The sequence below is a fragment of the Salvia hispanica genome, chromosome 4, assembly GCF_029641045.1.
Source record: "Salvia hispanica isolate PSC_SH4W2 chromosome 4, Shi_PSC_v1, whole genome shotgun sequence".
Classification (NCBI taxonomy): Eukaryota; Viridiplantae; Streptophyta; class Magnoliopsida; order Lamiales; family Lamiaceae; genus Salvia; species Salvia hispanica.
The window spans coordinates 24,374,210-24,398,284 of NC_142695.1; the positions used below are offsets into that span (position 1 = coordinate 24,374,210).

Here is a 24,075-nt window from a genome sequence, read left to right on the forward strand (position 1 = left end):
GCATAATTGTGATCGGGAAGATGTTTTCAATTTTGCGTTCTTATTTTCATTGATTACCTCTTCAATTTCTGTCAGAATTTGCTTCAATGGAGTCTGTAGCAAATAACGAAGGTAACAATCATTATCTATTATTTAGCTTATAGATTGTGTTCATATTCATGTATTGAATTTGATTTTAGATTAATATTAGTTGTCGATTGGTTTATGTTTCTGATGTACTGAAATTCTTATTTGATTATATTATTTACTGCCGATTATGTGTTAAGATGATACTTTTGGCTTATAAATGTTAGGTTTACTGCATAACATGATAGTTTTGTCGATAAAATGATACTCTGATAAAATGATACTATGATAAAATGATACTCTGATAAAATGATACTTTTACTGATTTGTAGGTATGTATATTCCTGTTTGTGATGATGCTTTGAAGCCAATGATTGGTATGAAATTCAATACATTAGTAGAAGCAGTTGATTTCTATGAACATTATGCTCGTTCAGTTGGTTTTGACATTCGTAAAATGGGCAACAAATCAGTTCAAAGTATTACTAAGTGACAGTATTTGGCTTGCAGCAGACAAGGCTCTAAGAATTTTATACCTGGTCATGCATCCCAATTAACTGAAGTCTCTGTTAAGAAGCGTAGGTGTCGGTCATTTAGGTGTGAATGTCTTGCTAAGCTCAATTTGAGATATTTTTCAGATGGCATGAGCAGAGGATATGAGGTTTATAAGTTTGTTGAGTATCATAATCACTTAATGGTTGCGGATGAGCATAGGCATTTTATGATGGCCAATCGCAATCTGGATCCTATCCATCGGAGGTTTATGGAGGATTGTGGCAGGTGTAATATTGGTCCCACTCTCACATTCAAACTTTTGAAGGAGATAATGGGTGGACCTGAAAATGTTGGATGTGATATTATTGATATTAGAAATGGTTATCGTGATATTATGTCCAATATTGATGAATCAGATGCTCAAATGATTTTTGATTATATGCGTTCTCAAAAGGAATCATCTGATGCCTTATATTATGAAATTGAGATAGGATCTCATGGAAAGTTAACTGGACTTTTCTGGGTTGATGCTATTTCAAGACGAAATTATCATATGTTTGGAGATGTAATTTCATTTGACTCAACATACAACACTAACATGTATATTACTTTTGTTGTTAATAGACATAAAATTATACTTTTTGCTGATTAAATTACTTTTATGTTATAAAATGATACTTCTGAATTATATAATGACAAAATGATACTTGCAGCAGATAAAATGATACTTCTGACTAATAAAATGATACTTTTGGCTGATAAAATGATAGTCATAGCTGATAAAATGATACTTCTGAATTATATAATGACAAAATGATACTTGCAGTAGATAAAATGATAATTCTTACTAATAAAATGATAATCTTGGGTAATTATATTTCAGTTGATAAAATGATACTTTTGGCTGATAAAATGATAGTAATAGCTGATAAAATGATACTTTTCTATATGCATGAAAATATAATTCATTTTTATGTTATATTCTGAAGGTATTGCATTTTTTTTGCACCATTCACTGGAAAAGATAACCATTCTAGACCAGTTACATTTGGAGCTGGCTTGTTATCAAGTGAAGGTAGAGACTCCTATTCTTGGTTGTTTGGTTGTTTTGTTCGATGCATGGGGGTAGCACCCAAATTGATTATCACTGATCAAGATTGGGGGATCAAACTTGCTGTTCAACAAGTACTTTTACAAACAAGGCACCGATGGTGTATGTGGCATATCATGGTTAAGGTGTCAGATAAGTTTCCCAAATCTTTACTTGGTAATGAAGATTTCAAAAAAGAGTTGAATGCATGTGTTTGGTCTGATTTGTTAGAGCCCGATGAGTTTGATATAATATGGAATGATATAATGGAACGGTATGGATTAGAAGACGTGCACTGGTTTGGATCAATATTTGAAGATAGAGAATTCTGGGTTCCTGCCTATTTTCGAGATTTTCCCATGGGGTCACTTCTTAAGACTACATCGATGTCTGAATCGGAGAATAGCTTTTTTAAAAACTACACAAAGCCACGTGCAAAACTTGTACAGTTCATCAATTTCTTTAATTATGCTGTGGGAGATCAAAGGAATGCCAATTCGCGATTGAACTACTTGGATTACTCAACTATTCCTGATTTGTCAACCCAATTGCCTATTGAGAAGCATGCATCTACAATCTACACTGATTCTATTTTCAAACATGCACAACAGGAAATAAGTACGGTATGTGAGATTGTTTCTATAACTGTTGAGGATAACATCAAGATGCATCAGGTCAAGGACCAATATGGTAGAACATGGGATGTTAAGTATGATAGTAAGCAAGACACATTCGACTATAGTTGCAAGAAGTTTTCCAGAATTGGTTTGTTATGTTGCCATATATTTTGTTTGTTGAAGAATAAGTCTGCTAATCTCATTCCTGAGAAATATTTTGGTCGAAGGTGGTTAAAGAGCTCTTTACTAAAGGCAGCCCATGGTCTACCATCTGAGGAACAACAACCATTTGAACGTGTGATCCATTTTTAACCTTATTTGTAAAAATTCTATTTTTCAGTCAGAGAAATGATAGTATTTATTGTAATAATGTTATCTTTTATCTTGCAGATTTGGATGAAAAGCAGGAAGTTAAGAAAAAGTTGTTCTCCAACTTTTATCGATTAGTCCAAAAGTCTGAGGGAAGCATGGATCATTTGTCTTTGTTAAGTGCTGGTCTTGATGATTTGGAAGAGCATATATTTGGAAGTATGTGTAGAAGCATTTGAAGTCCTACTGGAATGAAGTAAAAATCTTATCCAATGAAGTAATAATGATTCTGAATGAAGTAATAAACTCACTTGAATAAATTGCATTTTTAAATGTTAATCAAGCAAAAACCCACGTCAATGAATTTGAATGAAGCATATGTTGAATCATTTCAAAGCCTACTAGAAGCAAGTAAAAACATGTTGTAGTTTCAAGGTAATACGAACAGAATGAAGTAATAAACCTATACAATGAAGTAAAATGGGCTTGTAATGAAGCCGAAAAAATTTTCACAGCAGCATATCTCATAAAAAAAACTAGATCTAATGGCCCAGATTTGGTCTCTAGTTCGGTCTTTAAAATTGGTTCGACATTGATCACAACTCTATATATCTATATATATATATATATATATATATATGATTGTGATCAATTGAGATTTTTTTATGCTAATTGAGAAATGAGATGCAATATCAGCCACTCATTTTTATTAAATGAGTGGTCCAGATTTTTTCACATGGAAAATATCTTTAGATTAATTAATTATGAAAGGGCAGAATGGTAATATCATGGTACATTTTATTCAATAAATATATATTTTTTTATTTTTTAATTAAAATTTTTTTATTAATTTTTTTTAAGTTTTTTTTTAATTTTATAATTTTTTTTTTAATTTTTTAAAAATTTTTTAATTTTTTTTTAATTTTTTAAAATTTTTTATTTTTATTTTTCAACTACATATACAATTCATGTCAACTATGTGTACAATCCATGTCAATTACATGCATATAATGTCAACTACATATACAATTCATGTCAACTACACACATATAATGTCAACTATGTGTACAATCCATGTCAACCACACACACAATTCATGTCAACTACACACATATAATGTCAATTATGTGTGCAATCCATGTCAACTACATATACAATTCTTGTTAACTACACAATATAATATCAACTACATGTCAAATCCGTCCCGCTTTAGGAGTCCCGGTTGAGATAAATTAATAAAAAATGTCTACAAAGTGTTAAAAGTAGGTGTCAACATCCACTACAACTAATAAAAAAATATTAAAAGTGGGTCCCAACATCGACTGCAACATTTATTTATTGGACACTCAATTAAAAGTGGGTCCCAACATCCACTACAATATTTATTTATTACACACTCAAACACTTTTTTCTTAAAACATGTGCCCGACTCAACCGGGACTCCTAAAGCGGGACGGAGGTAGTAGTATTTATTGAATAAAGTTGTTGACATTTGATGTGTAGTTGACAGGAATTTTATATGTAGTTGACATGAATTGTATATGTAGTTGACAAAAAAAAAATGATTTTTTTTTAAAAAAATTTTAAAAAAAAATTTAAAAAAGAAAAGTATTTATTGAATAAAGTTGTTGAGATTTGATGTGCAGGCTATTGACGGTAATACCCCTAGTTGACATAAACTACATGTTGTTAACATTTCACAGATATTTTGGATGAGTGACTGAGATTGCATCTCAATTCTCAATTAGGTTCATAAATCTCAACTTAACAAGACCCTATAATATATATATATATATATATATATATATATATATATATATATATGTGGGCATGTTAGGGTGCCACCACCCCTTAAAATAACACAATACCACCATTCCTAGTCAATCATTTGTGCACGTGGACGAATAATAAGCTGCCACGTGGCAAAAAAAAGAAAAAAAAAATTGAAAAATAGGTCAGCAATTTGCTGCTCTTTATACATCAATTTTTCTTGTCTAGCAATATCCGACACACTATACAACAATCTATAGATTGCTGTGTAGTGTTTGTAATATTGTTGTATAAGTGGTGTCACGGTGTCATTTTAAGAGGGATTGTCATTTTAACACAAACATATATATATATATATATTATATATATATATATATATGGATGTGATCATATCATAACCCCCAAATCACATAATAACTCTATAACCAAATTCTTACCACACATATTTGATAATCTTGTGGTTGAAATTCAAACTTAGATGTACTTCATAAAAAAGGCGCAGGGGGGTAAAAATGTAATTTTCTCATTTAATTTCTAAATTTTACTCCAAACTCGTTCAAACTCATTCTGTTGGAACTCAATTCTCTCACCTTCTAACAGATTGATTCTCTCATCTTCATATTCAAGCGATTTTGTTTCCATATTTCTCGCCTATTTTACTTCAACATCTCCAGATTTTCTTCCGATTTGGTACATTATTCCATAGTCTCCAGATTTTGTTTCCATATTTCTCGCATAATTGTGATCGGGAAGATGTTTTCAATTTTGCGTTCTTATTTTCATTGATTACCTCTTCAATTGCTGTCAGAATTTGCTTCGATGGAGTCTGTAGCAAATAACGAAGGTAACAATCATTATCTATTATTTAGCTTATAGATTGTGTTCATATTCATGTATTGAATTTGATTTTAGATTAATATTAGTTGTCGATTGGTTTATGTTTCTGATGTACTGAAATTCTTATTTGATTATATTATTTACTGCCGATTATGTGTTAAGATGATACTTTTGGCTTATAAATGTTAGGTTTACTGCATAACATGATAGTTTTGTCGATAAAATGATACTCTGATAAAATGATACTATGATAAAATGATACTCTGATAAAATGATACTTTTACTGATTTGTAGGTATGTATATTCCTGTTTGTGATGATGCTTTGAAGCCAATGATTGGTATGAAATTCAATACATTAGTAGAAGCAGTTGATTTCTATGAACATTATGCTCGTTCAGTTGGTTTTGACATTCGTAAAATGGGCAACAAATCAGTTCAAGGTATTACTAAGTGACAGTATTTGGCTTGCAGCAGACAAGGCTCTAAGAATTTTATACCTGGTCATGCATCCCAATCAACTGAAGTCTCTGTTAAGAAGCGTAGGTGTCGGTCATTTAGGTGTGAATGTCTTGCTAAGCTCAATTTGAGATATTTTTCAGATGGCATGAGCAGAGGATATGAGGTTTATAAGTTTGTTGAGTATCATAATCACTTAATGGTTGCGGATGAGCATAGGCATTTTATGATGGCCAATCGCAATCTGGATCCTATCCATCGGAGGTTTATGGAGGATTGTGGCAGGTGTAATATTGGTCCCACTCTCACATTCAAACTTTTGAAGGAGATAATGGGTGGACCTGAAAATGTTGGATGTGATATTATTGATATTAGAAATGGTTATCGTGATATTATTTCCAATATTGATGAATCAGATGCTCAAATGATTTTTGATTATATGCGTTCTCAAAAGGAATCATCTGATGCCTTATATTATGAAATTGAGATAGGATCTCATGGAAAGTTAACTGGACTTTTCTGGGTTGATGCTATTTCAAGACGAAATTATCATATGTTTGGAGATGTAATTTCATTTGACTCAACATACAACACTAACATGTATATTACTTTTGTTGTTAATAGACATAAAATTATACTTTTTGCTGATTAAATTACTTTTATGTTATAAAATGATACTTCTGAATTATATAATGACAAAATGATACTTGCAGCAGATAAAATGATACTTCTGACTAATAAAATGATACTTTTGGCTGATAAAATGATAGTCATAGCTGATAAAATGATACTTCTGAATTATATAATGACAAAATGATACTTGCAGTAGATAAAATGATAATTCTTACTAATAAAATGATAATCTTGGGTAATTATATTTCAGTTGATAAAATGATACTTTTGGCTGATAAAATGATAGTAATAGCTGATAAAATGATACTTTTCTATATGCATGAAAATATAATTCATTTTTATGTTATATTCTGAAGGTATTGCATTTTTTTTGCACCATTCACTGGAAAAGATAACCATTCTAGACCAGTTACATTTGGAGCTGGCTTGTTATCAAGTGAAGGTAGAGACTCCTATTCTTGGTTGTTTGGTTGTTTTGTTCGATGCATGGGGGTAGCACCCAAATTGATTATCACTGATCAAGATTGGGGGATCAAACTTGCTGTTCAACAAGTACTTTTACAAACAAGGCACCGATGGTGTATGTGGCATATCATGGTTAAGGTGTCAGATAAGTTGCCCAAATCTTTACTTGGTAATGAAGATTTCAAAAAAGAGTTGAATGCATGTGTTTGGTCTGATTTGTTAGAGCCCGATGAGTTTGATATAATATGGAATGATATAATGGAACGGTATGGATTAGAAGACGTGCACTGGTTTGGATCAATATTTGAAGATAGAGAATTCTGGGTTCCTGCCTATTTTCGAGATTTTCCCATGGGGTCACTTCTTAAGACTACATCGATGTCTGAATCGGAGAATAGCTTTTTTAAAAACTACACAAAGCCACGTGCAAAACTTGTACAGTTCATCAATTTCTTTAATTATGCTGTGGGAGATCAAAGGAATGCCAATTCGCGATTGAACTACTTGGATTACTCAACTATTCCTGATTTGTCAACCCAATTGCCTATTGAGAAGCATGCATCTACAATCTACACTGATTCTATTTTCAAACATGCACAACAGGAAATAAGTACGGTATGTGAGATTGTTTCTATAACTGTTGAGGATAACATCAAGATGCATCAGGTCAAGGACCAATATGGTAGAACATGGGATGTTAAGTATGATAGTAAGCAAGACACATTCGACTATAGTTGCAAGAAGTTTTCCAGAATTGGTTTGTTATGTTGCCATATATTTTGTTTGTTGAAGAATAAGTCTGCTAATCTCATTCCTGAGAAATATTTTGGTCGAAGGTGGTTGAAGAGCTCTTTACTAAAGGCAGCCCATGGTCTACCATCTGAGGAACAACAACCATTTGAACGTGTGATCCATTTTTAACCTTATTTGTAAAAATTCTATTTTTCAGTCAGAGAAATGATAGTATTTATTGTAATAATGTTATCTTTTATCTTGCAGATTTGGATGAAAAGCAGGAAGTTAAGAAAAAGTTGTTCTCCAACTTTTATCGATTAGTCCAAAAGTCTGAGGGAAGCATGGATCATTTGTCTTTGTTAAGTGCTGGTCTTGATGATTTGAAAGAGCATATATTTGGAAGTATGTGTAGAAGCATTTGAAGTCCTACTGGAATGAAGTAAAAATCTTATCCAATGAAGTACTAATGATTCTGAATAAAGTAATAAACTCACTTGAATAAATTGCATTTTTAAATGTTAATCAAGCAAAAACCCACGTCAATGAATTTGAATGAAGCATATGTTGAATCATTTCAAAGCCTACTAGAAGCAAGTAAAAACATGTTGTAGTTTCAAGGTAATACGAACAGAATGAAGTAATAAACCTATACAATGAAGTAAAATGGGCTTGTAATGAAGCCGAAAAAATTTTCACAGCAGCACATCTCATAAAAAAAACTAGATCTAATGGCCCAGATTTGGTCTCTAGTTCGGTCTTTAAAATTGGTTCGACATTGATCACAACTCTATATATCTATATATATATATATATATATATATGATTGTGATCAATTGAGATTTTTTTATGCTAATTGAGAAATGAGATGCAATATCAGCCACTCATTTTTATTAAATGAGTGGTCCAGATTTTTTTACATGGAAAATATCTTTAGATTAATTAATTATGAAAGGGCAGAATGGTAATATCATGGTACATTTTATTCAATAAATATATATTTTTTTATTTTTTAATTTAAATTTTTTTATTAATTTTTTTTAAGTTTTTTTTTTAATTTTATAATTTTTTTTTTAATTTTTTAAAATTTTTTTAATTTTTTTTTAATTTTATAAAATTTTTTATTTTTATTTTTCAACTACATATACAATTCATGTCAACTATGTGTACAATCCATGTCAATTACATGCATATAATGTCAACTACATATACAATTCATGTCAACTACACACATATAATGTCAACTATGTGTACAATCCATGTCAACCACACACACAATTCATGTCAACTACACACATATAATGTCAATTATGTGTGCAATCCATGTCAACTACATATACAATTCTTGTTAACTACACAATATAATATCAACTACATGTCAAATCCGTCCCGCTTTAGGAGTCCCGGTTGAGATAAATTAATAAAAAATGTCTACAAAGTGTTAAAAGTAGGTGTCAACATCCACTACAACTAATAAAAAAATATTAAAAGTGGGTCCCAACATCGACTGCAACATTTATTTATTGGACACTCAATTAAAAGTGGGTCCCAACATCCACTACAATATTTATTTATTACACACTCAAACACTTTTTTCTTAAAACATGTGCCCGACTCAACCGGGACTCCTAAAGCGGGACGGAGGTAGTAGTATTTATTGAATAAAGTTGTTGACATTTGATGTGTAGTTGACAGGAATTTTATATGTAGTTGACATGAATTGTATATGTAGTTGACAAAAAAAAAATGATTTTTTTTTAAAAAAATTTTAAAAAAAAATTTAAAAAAGAAAAGTATTTATTGAATAAAGTTGTTGAGATTTGATGTGCAGGCTATTGACGGTAATACCCCTAGTTGACATAAACTACATGTTGTTAACATTTCACAGATATTTTGGATGAGTGACTGAGATTGCATCTCAATTCTCAATTAGGTTCATAAATCTCAACTTAACAAGACCCTATAATATATATATATATATATATATATATATATATATATATATATATATATATATGTGGGCATGTTAGGGTGCCACCACCCCTTAAAATAACACAATACCACCATTCCTAGTCAATCATTTGTGCACGTGGACGAATAATAAGCTGCCACGTGGCAAAAAAAAGAAAAAAAAAATTGAAAAATAGGTCAGCAATTTGCTGCTCTTTATACATCAATTTTTCTTGTCTAGCAATATCCGACACACTATACAACAATCTATAGATTGCTGTGTAGTGTTTGTAATATTGTTGTATAAGTGGTGTCACGGTGTCATTTTAAGAGGGATTGTCATTTTAACACAAACATATATATATATATATTATATATATATATATATGGATGTGATCATATCATAACCCCCAAATCACATAATAACTCTATAACCAAATTCTTACCACACATATTTGATAATCTTGTGGTTGAAATTCAAACTTAGATGTACTTCATAAAAAAGGCGCAGGGGGGTAAAAATGTAATTTTCTCATTTAATTTCTAAATTTTACTCCAAACTCGTTCAAACTCATTCTGTTGGAACTCAATTCTCTCACCTTCTAACAGATTGATTCTCTCATCTTCATATTCAAGCGATTTTGTTTCCATATTTCTCGCCTATTTTACTTCAACATCTCCAGATTTTCTTCCGATTTGGTACATTATTCCATAGTCTCCAGATTTTGTTTCCATATTTCTCGCATAATTGTGATCGGGAAGATGTTTTCAATTTTGCGTTCTTATTTTCATTGATTACCTCTTCAATTGCTGTCAGAATTTGCTTCGATGGAGTCTGTAGCAAATAACGAAGGTAACAATCATTATCTATTATTTAGCTTATAGATTGTGTTCATATTCATGTATTGAATTTGATTTTAGATTAATATTAGTTGTCGATTGGTTTATGTTTCTGATGTACTGAAATTCTTATTTGATTATATTATTTACTGCCGATTATGTGTTAAGATGATACTTTTGGCTTATAAATGTTAGGTTTACTGCATAACATGATAGTTTTGTCGATAAAATGATACTCTGATAAAATGATACTATGATAAAATGATACTCTGATAAAATGATACTTTTACTGATTTGTAGGTATGTATATTCCTGTTTGTGATGATGCTTTGAAGCCAATGATTGGTATGAAATTCAATACATTAGTAGAAGCAGTTGATTTCTATGAACATTATGCTCGTTCAGTTGGTTTTGACATTCGTAAAATGGGCAACAAATCAGTTCAAGGTATTACTAAGTGACAGTATTTGGCTTGCAGCAGACAAGGCTCTAAGAATTTTATACCTGGTCATGCATCCCAATCAACTGAAGTCTCTGTTAAGAAGCGTAGGTGTCGGTCATTTAGGTGTGAATGTCTTGCTAAGCTCAATTTGAGATATTTTTCAGATGACATGAGCAGAGGATATGAGGTTTATAAGTTTGTTGAGTATCATAATCACTTAATGGTTGCGGATGAGCAGAGGCATTTTATGATGGCCAATCGCAATCTGGATCCTATCCATCGGAGGTTTATGGAGGATTGTGGCAGGTGTAATATTGGTCCCACTCTCACATTCAAACTTTTGAAGGAGATAATGGGTGAACCTGAAAATGTTGGATGTGATATTATTGATATTAGAAATGGTTATCGTGATATTATGTCCAATATTGATGAATCAGATGCTCAAATGATTTTTGATTATATGCGTTCTCAAAAGGAATCATCTGATGCCTTATATTATGAAATTGAGATAGGATCTCATGGAAAGTTAACTGGACTTTTCTGGGTTGATGCTATTTCAAGACGAAATTATCATATGTTTGGAGATGTAATTTCATTTGACTCAACATACAACACTAACATGTATATTACTTTTGTTGTTAATAGACATAAAATTATACTTTTTGCTGATTAAATTACTTTTATGTTATAAAATGATACTTCTGAATTATATAATGACAAAATGATACTTGCAGCAGATAAAATGATACTTCTGACTAATAAAATGATACTTTTGGCTGATAAAATGATAGTCATAGCTGATAAAATGATACTTCTGAATTATATAATGACAAAATGATACTTGCAGTAGATAAAATGATAATTCTTACTAATAAAATGATAATCTTGGGTAATTATATTTCAGTTGATAAAATGATACTTTTGGCTGATAAAATGATAGTAATAGCTGATAAAATGATACTTTTCTATATGCATGAAAATATAATTCATTTTTATGTTATATTCTGAAGGTATTGCATTTTTTTTGCACCATTCACTGGAAAAGATAACCATTCTAGACCAGTTACATTTGGAGCTGGCTTGTTATCAAGTGAAGGTAGAGACTCCTATTCTTGGTTGTTTGGTTGTTTTGTTCGATGCATGGGGGTAGCACCCAAATTGATTATCACTGATCAAGATTGGGGGATCAAACTTGCTGTTCAACAAGTACTTTTACAAACAAGGCACCGATGGTGTATGTGGCATATCATGGTTAAGGTGTCAGATAAGTTGCCCAAATCTTTACTTGGTAATGAAGATTTCAAAAAAGAGTTGAATGCATGTGTTTGGTCTGATTTGTTAGAGCCCGATGAGTTTGATATAATATGGAATGATATAATGGAACGGTATGGATTAGAAGACGTGCACTGGTTTGGATCAATATTTGAAGATAGAGAATTCTGGGTTCCTGCCTATTTTCGAGATTTTCCCATGGGGTCACTTCTTAAGACTACATCGATGTCTGAATCGGAGAATAGCTTTTTTAAAAACTACACAAAGCCACGTGCAAAACTTGTACAGTTCATCAATTTCTTTAATTATGCTGTGGGAGATCAAAGGAATGCCAATTCGCGATTGAACTACTTGGATTACTCAACTATTCCTGATTTGTCAACCCAATTGCCTATTGAGAAGCATGCATCTACAATCTACACTGATTCTATTTTCAAACATGCACAACAGGAAATAAGTACGGTATGTGAGATTGTTTCTATAACTGTTGAGGATAACATCAAGATGCATCAGGTCAAGGACCAATATGGTAGAACATGGGATGTTAAGTATGATAGTAAGCAAGACACATTCGACTATAGTTGCAAGAAGTTTTCCAGAATTGGTTTGTTATGTTGCCATATATTTTGTTTGTTGAAGAATAAGTCTGCTAATCTCATTCCTGAGAAATATTTTGGTCGAAGGTGGTTGAAGAGCTCTTTACTAAAGGCAGCCCATGGTCTACCATCTGAGGAACAACAACCATTTGAACGTGTGATCCATTTTTAACCTTATTTGTAAAAATTCTATTTTTCAGTCAGAGAAATGATAGTATTTATTGTAATAATGTTATCTTTTATCTTGCAGATTTGGATGAAAAGCAGGAAGTTAAGAAAAAGTTGTTCTCCAACTTTTATCGATTAGTCCAAAAGTCTGAGGGAAGCATGGATCATTTGTCTTTGTTAAGTGCTGGTCTTGATGATTTGGAAGAGCATATATTTGGAAGTATGTGTAGAAGCATTTGAAGTCCTACTGGAATGAAGTAAAAATCTTATCCAATGAAGTAATAATGATTCTGAATGAAGTAATAAACTCACTTGAATAAATTGCATTTTTAAATGTTAATCAAGCAAAAACCCACGTCAATGAATTTGAATGAAGCATATGTTGAATCATTTCAAAGCCTACTAGAAGCAAGTAAAAACATGTTGTAGTTTCAAGGTAATACGAACAGAATGAAGTAATAAACCTATACAATGAAGTAAAATGGGCTTGTAATGAAGCCGAAAAAATTTTCACAGCAGCATATCTCATAAAAAAAACTAGATCTAATGGCCCAGATTTGGTCTCTAGTTCGGTCTTTAAAATTGGTTCGACATTGATCACAACTCTATATATCTATATATATATATATATATATATGATTGTGATCAATTGAGATTTTTTTATGCTAATTGAGAAATGAGATGCAATATCAGCCACTCATTTTTATTAAATGAGTGGTCCAGATTTTTTCACATGGAAAATATCTTTAGATTAATTAATTATGAAAGGGCAGAATGGTAATATCATGGTACATTTTATTCAATAAATATATATTTTTTTATTTTTTAATTAAAATTTTTTTATTAATTTTTTTTAAGTTTTTTTTTAATTTTATAATTTTTTTTTTAATTTTTTAAAAATTTTTTAATTTTTTTTTAATTTTTTAAAATTTTTTATTTTTATTTTTCAACTACATATACAATTCATGTCAACTATGTGTACAATCCATGTCAATTACATGCATATAATGTCAACTACATATACAATTCATGTCAACTACACACATATAATGTCAACTATGTGTACAATCCATGTCAACCACACACACAATTCATGTCAACTACACACATATAATGTCAATTATGTGTGCAATCCATGTCAACTACATATACAATTCTTGTTAACTACACAATATAATATCAACTACATGTCAAATCCGTCCCGCTTTAGGAGTCCCGGTTGAGATAAATTAATAAAAAATGTCTACGAGGATGAGGACCCCGAGGAGGATATGAACGATATAGACTAGGAGTGATAGTCGTGGAAAACATTGTTTTGCTTCCCCCATGATTTTTGAATATTTTTTGCTAAACTTTTTGCGTACCTTCTACTTATGCTCTTCTGAAATTTCCGTTGATACTAAGACCTCATTGAGGCAACGTTTTTTTTTATGCTATGTGGAGAATTTTTACGTTTCATTCTGTGCTCGTTACCTTATGATGCAATGGATTCCCATATTGTTATTCTCATGCCATTGTGAAAATTGACTACCACTATGTTATCATGCCATCATATCATCACACCACTATCTTTAATACCTTATTGCGCCCTATACTTGCCACTTGAATTGCATAAGTGCCTCTTGATTACAATTACCTTGTTGATAAGGACCAATGATTCTTTTGATACCCTGTGGCGCAGCCAATTTTTGGTGATAATAATGCTTTGACACTACTTGTGAAATCCATCTATGTGACGAAACTTTTTGCTTGGCCTTATGCACCAAAACAATTGTCCCATGAACCTTGTTATACCACGTGACTGTTGCTAGAATTTTGAGAATAATCCGTGCTTTGACAAATCAGAATGCCGCTGAGACGCCATAACCGTCAACAGACACCTCCGCCTTCGAGCGAGGACAGTGTGACGCAGTCAATTCAGACACCGCCGCCTCCCCTACCCCCGGTTAATCGGGAAATAGTGAAGCTGTTTTTGGAACAGAAACCACCTGTGTTTGATGGACTTGGAGAACCGGCCAAGGCCGAATCATGGATCCGCGCGATAGAGCGTATCTTCGCAATCTTGGGATGCAATGATAGGGAACGGATGAGTTGCATTACTCACCAACTAATCGAGGCGGCCGACTTTTGGTGGGATTCTAGAACGAAGACCCTGACGCGAGACCAAATAGAAGCAATGACGTGGGAAGATTTCAAGACTGAATTGTACAACAAGTATGTTCCAAAGAGTTACCGGAAAGCGAAGGCATCCGAGTTCCACAATATGACTCAAGGACGCATGACTATGACCGAATACGATCGAGCGCTCAATAGCATGACCCAATACGCCCCTGATCAAGTTGACACTGACGAGAAGCTGTCCGACAAGTTCCGCGAGGGACTAAGGTCCGAGATAAGGATGTCGTTGGCCAGTCGAGGGAGACTCACCTACGCGAAAGCTTTGGCACTCGCATTGGATATTGAAGCAGCGATGCCTCAAGAGAGAGCCAAGGAGAACTCTACACCGTCCCTGCCCCCATCACATCACTCCCGGGAGAAGAGGAAGTGGGAGGACGCTAGGAATTCCTACGACGGAAAACGGCACCAGTCGAATCAGCATCGACCCCAGCACGGAGGAGGGCAACATACGTCTAGCCAGAGAGGAGATTATCGACCCAGGGCACCGCAGTGCAATGTGTGCTCTAAATACCATTTCGGAGAATGCCGATATCAGAACCTCGTCAAGTGCTACACCTGCGGAGGAAACGGCCACTACTCTAGGGAGTGTGCAAATAACAAGGTAGGATCGGGATCGAGGCAGAATGATCAAGGATCCCGTCAGCAATCGAGGGCGCCGCAAGGTGAACCACGAGGAAATCGCGACCCATCGTCGCGGCAGCAACAACCTCACCGCCCTAGACTTCCTCCACAAGCTAGAGCGTTCGCGCTGGAACAAAAGAAGCCGAAGAAAGAGCAAGATGATCGTGAGAAAGGAAACTTGACAGGTATGGGTAAAATTCTCGATACCCCCGTTGTTGTGTTATTTGACACGAGTGCATCGCATTCATTTATATATGAGCTGTGTGTGCACACTTTGGGCTTGCCTTCTAGCGAATCTGAACATAGAATGATGGTGTCCTCACTAGTAGGAGGAAAGATAGAAATATCTCGAATATGCTCGAACATAGAAATTGTTATGGGAGAACTTAGGTTAGTCGCTCACGACTTGCGAGTTATGGCGATGAGAGATACCGACGTAATCCTAGGAATGGACTGGTTGGCCGCGAATTTCGCGACGATTCGTTGTAAGGAGAGGCAAATATCCCTACAAGCTCCGGGAAAAGAACCTATCGTGTATCATGGAATCTCGAGGAACCGGCGAACCGCGATAATCTCTGCACTGCAAGCTACCGCGATGATGAGAGAGGGGCGGCCTGCCTATCCCGTCTTTCTTCACGGCAATGAGAATGATGAAAGAAGAGTAGAAGACGTCGTTGTTGTGCGGGAATTTCCAGATGTTTTTCCCGAAGTATTACCTGGACCGCCGCCAGATCGACAATTGGAGTTCACCATCGATCTCGAGCCGGGAGCTGCACCCGTATCTAAGGCACCATATCGAATGGCACCTAAGGAGTTGGAGGAACTCAAGATACAACTCCAAGAGCCGATGGACCTAGGTTTTGTTAGGCCTAGTGTCTCGCCATGGGGCGCACCGGTACTATTCGTAAAGAAGAAGGATGGATCGATGAGGATGTGCATCGACTATAGGGAGCTAAACAAGTTGACTCTTAAGAACAAGTATCCACCGCCGAGAATAGATGACTTGTTCGATCAGCTTCGAGGAGCCGGAGTCTTTTCAAAGATGGACTTGAGGTCCGGATATCACCAGCTACGAGTACGAAGGGAGGACATACCGAAGACCGCATTTCGCACAAGATATGGACACTACGAGTTTGTTGTGATGCCGTTCGGCCTAACGAATGCCCCAGCGGTATTCATGGATTTGATGAATCGAATATTCCATCCGTACTTGGATAAATTCGTCCTAGTATTTATCGATAACGTTTTAGTCTACTCGAGGAACGAGAAGGAGCACGAGGAGCATCTACGAATCGCTTTGGAGACCTTGAGAAACGAGAAGCTATACGCCAAATTCAGCAAGTGTGAATTTTGGCTGAAAGAAGTAAACTTTCTTGGACATATTATGTCGGCGGAAGGAATTAGAGTGGACCCCGCCAAAGTTGAAGTTGTGCAACAATGGAAGTCACCATCAACCCCAAACGAGATTCGGAGTTCCCTAGGCTTGGCAAGATACTACCGAAGGTTTATAGAAGGATTCTCTAAGATAGCGAGACCAATGACGCAACAACTTAAGAAGGGAGTCAAGGTGAATTGGACCCCAGAGTGTGAAGCAAGCTTTCAACTCTTGAAGGAGAAGTTGACCACCGCGCCAGTGTTAGCAGTGCCTGAGTCTGGAGTGAACTATGTAGTCTACACCGATGCTTCGAAGGTTGGACTAGGATGCGTGTTGATGCAAAACAACAAGGTGATCGCCTACGCGTCACGACAGTTGAGACCACACGAGTTGAATTATCCAACGCACGATTTGGAGTTAGCAGCAGTGGTACATGCCCTAAAGATTTGGAGACATCATCTCTACGGAGTTCGATGTGAAATCTTTACGGACCACAAGAGCTTGAATTACTTCTTCGAGCAGAAGGACTTAAAATGCGATAACGAAGGTGGCTCGAACTAGTGAAGGACTACGATTGTGGTATCAATTACCACCCCGGCAAAGAAAATGGGGTGGCAGATGCTTTGAGCCGAAAAGACCATTCGCAACTAGCTATCCTAACAGAAGAGGAAAGTTTGATACGAGAGTTTAGTAAATGGCAATTGGAAGTGATAAAGGCACCTGAAACGGTGGAAGGACGAATCGCCACCTTAGTGGTGGAGCCAGATTTGAAAACAAGAATCGTTGCAGCGCAACGAATAGATGCGAAACTTGAAGAGATTCGAGTGGAAGTGAGAAATGGAAAGTCGGGAAATTATAGTGAGGAGTCCAATAATGCCCTCATGTTTGAAGGAAGACTATGCGTGCCCGACAACGAGGAACTCAAGAACGAGATCATGAGTGAAGCTCATGAAACTCCATATACTGCTCACCCTGGAAGTACAAAGATGTACCAAGACTTGAAGAAGTCATTTTGGTGGAATGGCATGAAGAGGGATATCGCGACATTTGTGGAGCGTTGCTTAGCCAGCCAACAGGTGAAGGCTTTACACCAACGACCGTATGGAAAATTACAACCGTTGGAAATACCAGAGTCGAAGTGGGAGCACATCACCATGGATTTCATGACGGCCTTGCCGAAAACCCTCAAAGGAAACACCGCCATTTGGGTGATTGTAGATCGACTCACCAAATGTGCGCACTTCATACCGATTCCGATAACTCATGGATCGGACAGGCTAGCTCGAATCTACATAAGAGAAATCGTGCGATTGCATGGAGTCCCAGTGACGATTACGTCTGATCGTGACCCGAAGCTCACATCAAAATTTTGGATTAGTCTACAGCGTGAGCTTGGAACACGATTGAACTTTAGCACGGTGTTTCACCCGCAGTCCGATGGGCAATCCGAGAGGACGATACAAACTCTCGAGGATATGATGAGAGCCGTAGTGCTCGACCGAGGCGGAAGTTGGGAGACCGCACTACCGTTGATCGAATTCGCTTACAACAACAGTTTTCAAGCAACGATTAACATGGCGCCGTATGAAGCCTTATACGGAAGGAAGTGTAGATCACCGCTCTACTGGGATGAAGTTGGCGAACGAAGGGTACTTGGACGCGACGCAGTCGAGGAGATGATTGAAATTGTTCCACAAATCCGTGTGAGAATGAAGGAAGCCCAAGACAGACAAAAGTCTTACGCTGACGTCCGACGGACCGACTTACGATTTCAAGTCGGTGATAAAGTTTTTCTCAAGGTGTCCCCGTCGAAATGGATAACGTGTTTTGGTGTCAAAGGAAAGTTAAAACCGCGTTTTATCGGTCCTTATGAAATTCTCGAAGGAGTAGGACCCGTAGCCTATCGATTAGCGCTGCCGCCAAACCTTGGTAACGTGCACAACGTCTTCCATGTGTCACAGTTGCGGAAGTACGTGTTCGACCCGAAACACGTGATTCACTATGAGGAAGTTTCTTTGAATCCGGATTTGAGTTACGAGGAACGACCTCAGATGATTTTGGACCGTAAAGTTCAAATCTTGAGGAACAAATCTATTGCTAGTGTGAAAGTACTTTGGAGAAACCACGAGTACGAGGAAGCCACGTGGGAGCTTGAGGATAAGATGATGGAAATGTACCCAGAACTCTTTCCATGAAGGTACCAAATTTCGGGATGAAATTTCTTTTAAGAGTGGTAGGATGTAACGCCCCGCTTTTTCGAACCCTAATTTTTGTGACGTGGAAATTTTTGCATTAAATGCTTTTAATGCTATGACATATGTGAATTAAATGATGAGTGATTTATTGCAATATTCGTTGTGACCTAATTGCGATTTGGAATTGAGATTGAGTTGAATGGTCAACTTGTTGAAAATGTGACGTGGCTATTGAATAGTCAATATTGTGGAAAATATGACGTGGTCGTGGAGTGGTCAAAGTCGTTGGAAAATGTGAAGTGGAGGTGAAATTCGAAAATGTGGATATTTTAATGTGGGGACAAATAATAATTGTGGTGAAATATTATCCTAAGGGATGAGTGAGAATTTAATAGGAGCATTATTTAAGTATGTGGAATTTTCGACCCCTCCTATTTATTGGAAAGAAATCCTATTTTTCTTGGATTTAAATTATTGCTTGGGATAATTATCCAAATTAAATCCAAAGTCCAAATATTCCTATTTATGCTATGAAGAATTCGAAACCCCTTTTATTCCATGAAATTTTTGAAATCTCCTAAATATGGGAGAAGGGATTATTTTTATTATATTATTTGATCCCTTGTTTATTCTCTTCCATATATAAATTCAAATATCCTAGCATATCTTGTCAAATCTAAGAAGATCTTACCATATCCTAATTTAAATAGGATTTTAATTAAATCCCTTTGGAAAGGGGATTACTACACGCCTACTACCATATTTTGGGGAGATTATTATTATTTTCTTGCTCCGTGATATGCTCCGTGAAATATTCAAATTAAATCTAAGGCTAATTAAATAGCCAAAATTTCAAAATTCCCTATTATTCCTCTTCAAATTTTCGGCCTCTTCAACAAACAAATCTAATCCAAATCTTTTATTATTTAATTGATGGAGTATATCTTAACCTCTATAAATAGGAGAGAAATCCTAAAACCTAGCACTACAGAAAAATCGCCCCCCCTCTACTTCACGTCGTGCTCTCCCCTCTCCCACTCTCTCAAACTTTTCTTCTACTTTCTCCATTAATTCTTCATCTTTTGGAGAAGAATTGAATCTGCAATTCAAGATTTTGTTGAAGAATCGAGATTCTACTTGTTTTCTACCGATTGTTCTTGTGAAAAAGGTACTTTTATTTTGATCTTCTCTTCTTCTACCGATCAATCGGTGTTCTTGAGTCCACATGCATTTAGATCGAGTGAAGGGGGAAATTAATCGGTGAAATTTGGATGCATGTGATAAGTGTGTGTGTGTGTGCATGCCTCGGTAGGCGTGCACATGTGTTGTGTGTGTGTGTGCGTGTGTTGTGTGTGGAAACACTCATGCGTGACACGATTTGATGATAAATCTGGAGTTGTTGTGCGAATAAAACCGATATGATAATCGTACTTTGATTTTGATTGGAATATTGAAAATAATCGATGGGAAAGGGAAACGTGAGAACATGCATGATTTTGATCCATGATTGAGACCTATTTGAAATACATGAAATAAAGGTGATAGTTCGCGTTCCCGGTGTGATAATAAGAAGAAGTGTAACATCCCGAGTTTTCGTGCGCTAGTTTTAGAGTATAAAAAAAAATTGACGAAAGGACGATTGGAATTAAAGTGCAAGGAAATTTAAGTTTGTAAATTAAAATTATTGGAAGGAGGAAAAGAGAATAAATTAGTACAAAGTACAATACATGCTATACGAATTGGATACATGGAGCTACAAGTGAGATTTCTTTCAAAGATACATTTCTACAATACAAGATCTTCTACTCTATCCTTTTCTCTTCCCCATCCTTCTCGAATTTGGCATCTCATAAGACTCCAAAATTTACAGCCAATAACACCAAGGATCCTGCAGTAATTTAGCACCAAAGGGATTATTAGAAATAGGCTTCACAAAGACTCAAGGTTGGAGACTTCTCCAAAATAGCAAGTGTGACCCAACTTACACCAAAATGGCATACAATTGGATAAGCACAAGGGAGAGATGAGATGGCAGGCCCAAAAATAGGAGCCTTTGCCCTCAAGACTTGCTCAATTAGGTAAAGAAACATGATGCCAAGAAAGAGATGGAGCTGACAGCCAAATATGGGAGTCTTTGTCCCCAAGTTTCCAACACAAGAGGCCTATATAAGCAGCCCCATCCCCATTCCCCTCCCCTCTCCTTTAGACACCACAAATTCACTCAAAATCAAAGAGTGCAGCAAGGAAACGAGAAGAGCAAGAAGGCAAGGAGAGGCAGCGACGAAGCGGGGAAAACAGCCGCGAACCGAGAGGATTCACCGAGTGAGGTAATCCCCTCGATACCATTCTGGGCGTCACGTAAGAACGCCACGAAATTTCCAGAACGTAGAATCATAGGCAGCATGCTCACGTAGGACATGGAATCATAGGATTTACCACAAGACTTAGCATAATTTTCTGCCAAGAATCACAACATAAAGCTTCTTCCACAAACCCAATACATGGACTCAATAATCAAACTCTCATCAAAGCTTGAACATCACCAATAGTCAAGAATCAATTTTACATAGCTATTGTCCCAAAGAATCTAATTACTTAACAGAACAAGAAAAGGGGAAGGGGGAGAGGGGACTTAGCTTTGGAGTGAGGAGTATCTGGTAGAGCTACCGAGGCGACGAGCAAGTGTCGACGGAGTCCGGAAACTCCCACGGAGCAGCTGCAGGCCGCGGTTGAGAGAGGGAGAAGGAGGCGATGCCGGTGCTGGACGGAGGGTGCGAGACGGAGGAGGCCGGCGTGAGCTTCTGGTGAGCATCGTGGCTGCCTCATGAAGGAGGCAGCGGCGAACGACGTGTGACGGCAACGGAGAAAGGAGTAACCGTCGACGGGACTCTGAAATTTCGTCAAGGCGGGGCGCGATTCCCGCCGGAGGAGGAGAAGAGGGAGGCGACGCCTCTACTCCCCGCTAACGACGGCGGTTGTGCGATCTCAGGAGAAAGAGGGAGAGCTCGACAGAGAGGGTCCGACGAAGAGAGAGAACTTGAAGGAGAGGGAAAGCTCGCCGGAGGAGAGAACGGCGGTGGCGAATTCGCCGGAGGCGGCGACGAGCTGAGGAGAGGAACCGTCGCTTCTTCTCTGTTCTTCTAATTTAGGGATTTGAAAGTTGAATTGGGGATTTTCTAATTTTGAGTTGTTGTAGAAGAGAGAAAGAGACCGATAGATGAAGATTCTAATAATTTAATTAGATTTGGGCCTAGAGGCTATAATGTTGGGCTCTAGTAATTAATTAAAGGAGTGGTTGTTTTTAATTAAGAGTTGGGCCCAAGTATTATTTAAGGAGTGGGTTATGGTTCTGGGCCAGTTAAATAACAAGGAATGGGCTGCCTAATTTAATTAGTTGCGCTTAGAGATGAATTAATTAAGAGGGCCGATTAATTGTGAGGAAAAATACACCAATTACATGTCTAAATAGTTTGAGTCGAGAATTATTTATGAGAAGTTGGAATTTATTTAAGAATTTAGTTGGAGCTCAATTAATTAATTCCCGAATAATTTAGTAAGTTCCCAAAGATGGAAAGTGATGAAGATGGAGATGCGAAGGGCCGACCGGCGTCGCCCCGCGACGCCATGGGCAGCCTTAAGAAAATTCAAAGAAAAGATTAAGAAAGGATTTTCCAAGAATCCATATTAAATGCTCAAGTAATTATTTTAAAGATAATGGAACTTCTCTGAATTTAGTTTAAGTGGACAAATAAATCCTACAACTTAATGAAGCCCGAGAAAGGACTAGAGATTCTATGAGACAAGACTAAGGATATAGGTGCTATGCCATAGGGTACATGCATTCTTTCTAAGGAGAAATAGTTCAAGTACTAATTAGCGTGCTACGCTATTTATTTTTCAAAGGAAAAATTGCTCAAGGGAAAGTGAGGTCAAACCGAATAATTGAATTGACGAATAAGCATACCAGGTGGGCTTTCTTTATCCAGCACACTAGTGTGGATATAAATCAAATACTTGCGAAATTATGAAAAATCATCTTTTCTCAAAATGGAGCTATGATTCTTTTCAAATTGTTTTCATGCCATAAATGTTTTGTTTTTTCTATGAATGTCATGGAATGGATTGTATCATTGGATTGTCATGGAATGATGGGTGACCGTTGGAGCGACACTTGACTGGAATGAATGATGAATGATGAATGATGAATGATGAATGATGAATGATGAATGATGAACGATGAACGATGAATGATGAACGATGAATGATGAATGATGAATGATAAGTTAGGATTTATGAAAGAACCTAGTCTGCAGTTGAACTTTTAGCTCACAAAAGAACTTAGTAAGCTCGGGCCTTTTAAGAAAAAACCATGTGTGTTACTGTGATGGCTTGAAAACTATATAATGTATGTTTTGTTTTCGGCACGTGTCCACTTAGTACTCCTGTACTCTGCCCTGCATGTATTTATAAATGTGCAGGTTGAACGTCAAAAGGATGGAGTGATGATCGGAGTCGATGTTATCAAGTTGATCTCTCACGATTCGTGTGTTCATACACGAAGCCGTTTAGTAAGGACTTATTCCGCTGCTCTTTTGTGAAGTGAGAATTGTAGAATCTCACTATCAACTCTGATTTATTTGAAGAGATGTCTATTCTGTTTTCAAGACCATGTAATGAAATACTTGGCTTCTATGATATCAATTGACTTGGCCTTGTGAAATTCTCAAGTTCTAGCCCTTTTCTTTCCCCGCTTCTTAAATCCCTCTTATTAGTCGCGGTTTACCCGTTTTCGCTATCCTTAGCAAAATGTGGTCGTGACAAGAAGTGCGTTTTTGAACTCGAAGGAAATCGAGGTGGGCTTTATTCTAAACTCTCTCTTATGTTGCAAATATATGAAAGTGGAGCAATAAGGGTGGATTAAACTGTTATGCCATGCCTACGATTATTTTGGATATTGTGTGTGCCTG

General features: G+C 36.2%; 2 long non-coding RNA genes across 2 annotated transcripts; one reads left to right on the forward strand and one right to left on the reverse strand.

Annotated features, from left to right (window-relative positions):
• Positions 1-20,769: 20,769 nt before the first annotated feature.
• On the reverse strand, positions 20,770-21,234 carry LOC125196304 (uncharacterized). The gene is made up of 2 exons (XR_007171851.2): positions 21,094-21,234; positions 20,770-20,996 (listed from the first exon to the last, which is right to left on the reverse strand). It is a non-coding gene; the product is annotated as an uncharacterized LOC125196304 (long non-coding RNA).
• Positions 21,235-22,299: 1,065 nt separating this feature from the next.
• On the forward strand, positions 22,300-23,828 carry LOC125196303 (uncharacterized). Its single transcript, XR_007171849.2, has 2 exons — positions 22,300-23,075; positions 23,587-23,828. It is a non-coding gene; the product is annotated as an uncharacterized LOC125196303 (long non-coding RNA).
• The last annotated feature ends 247 nt before the right edge of the window (positions 23,829-24,075 follow it).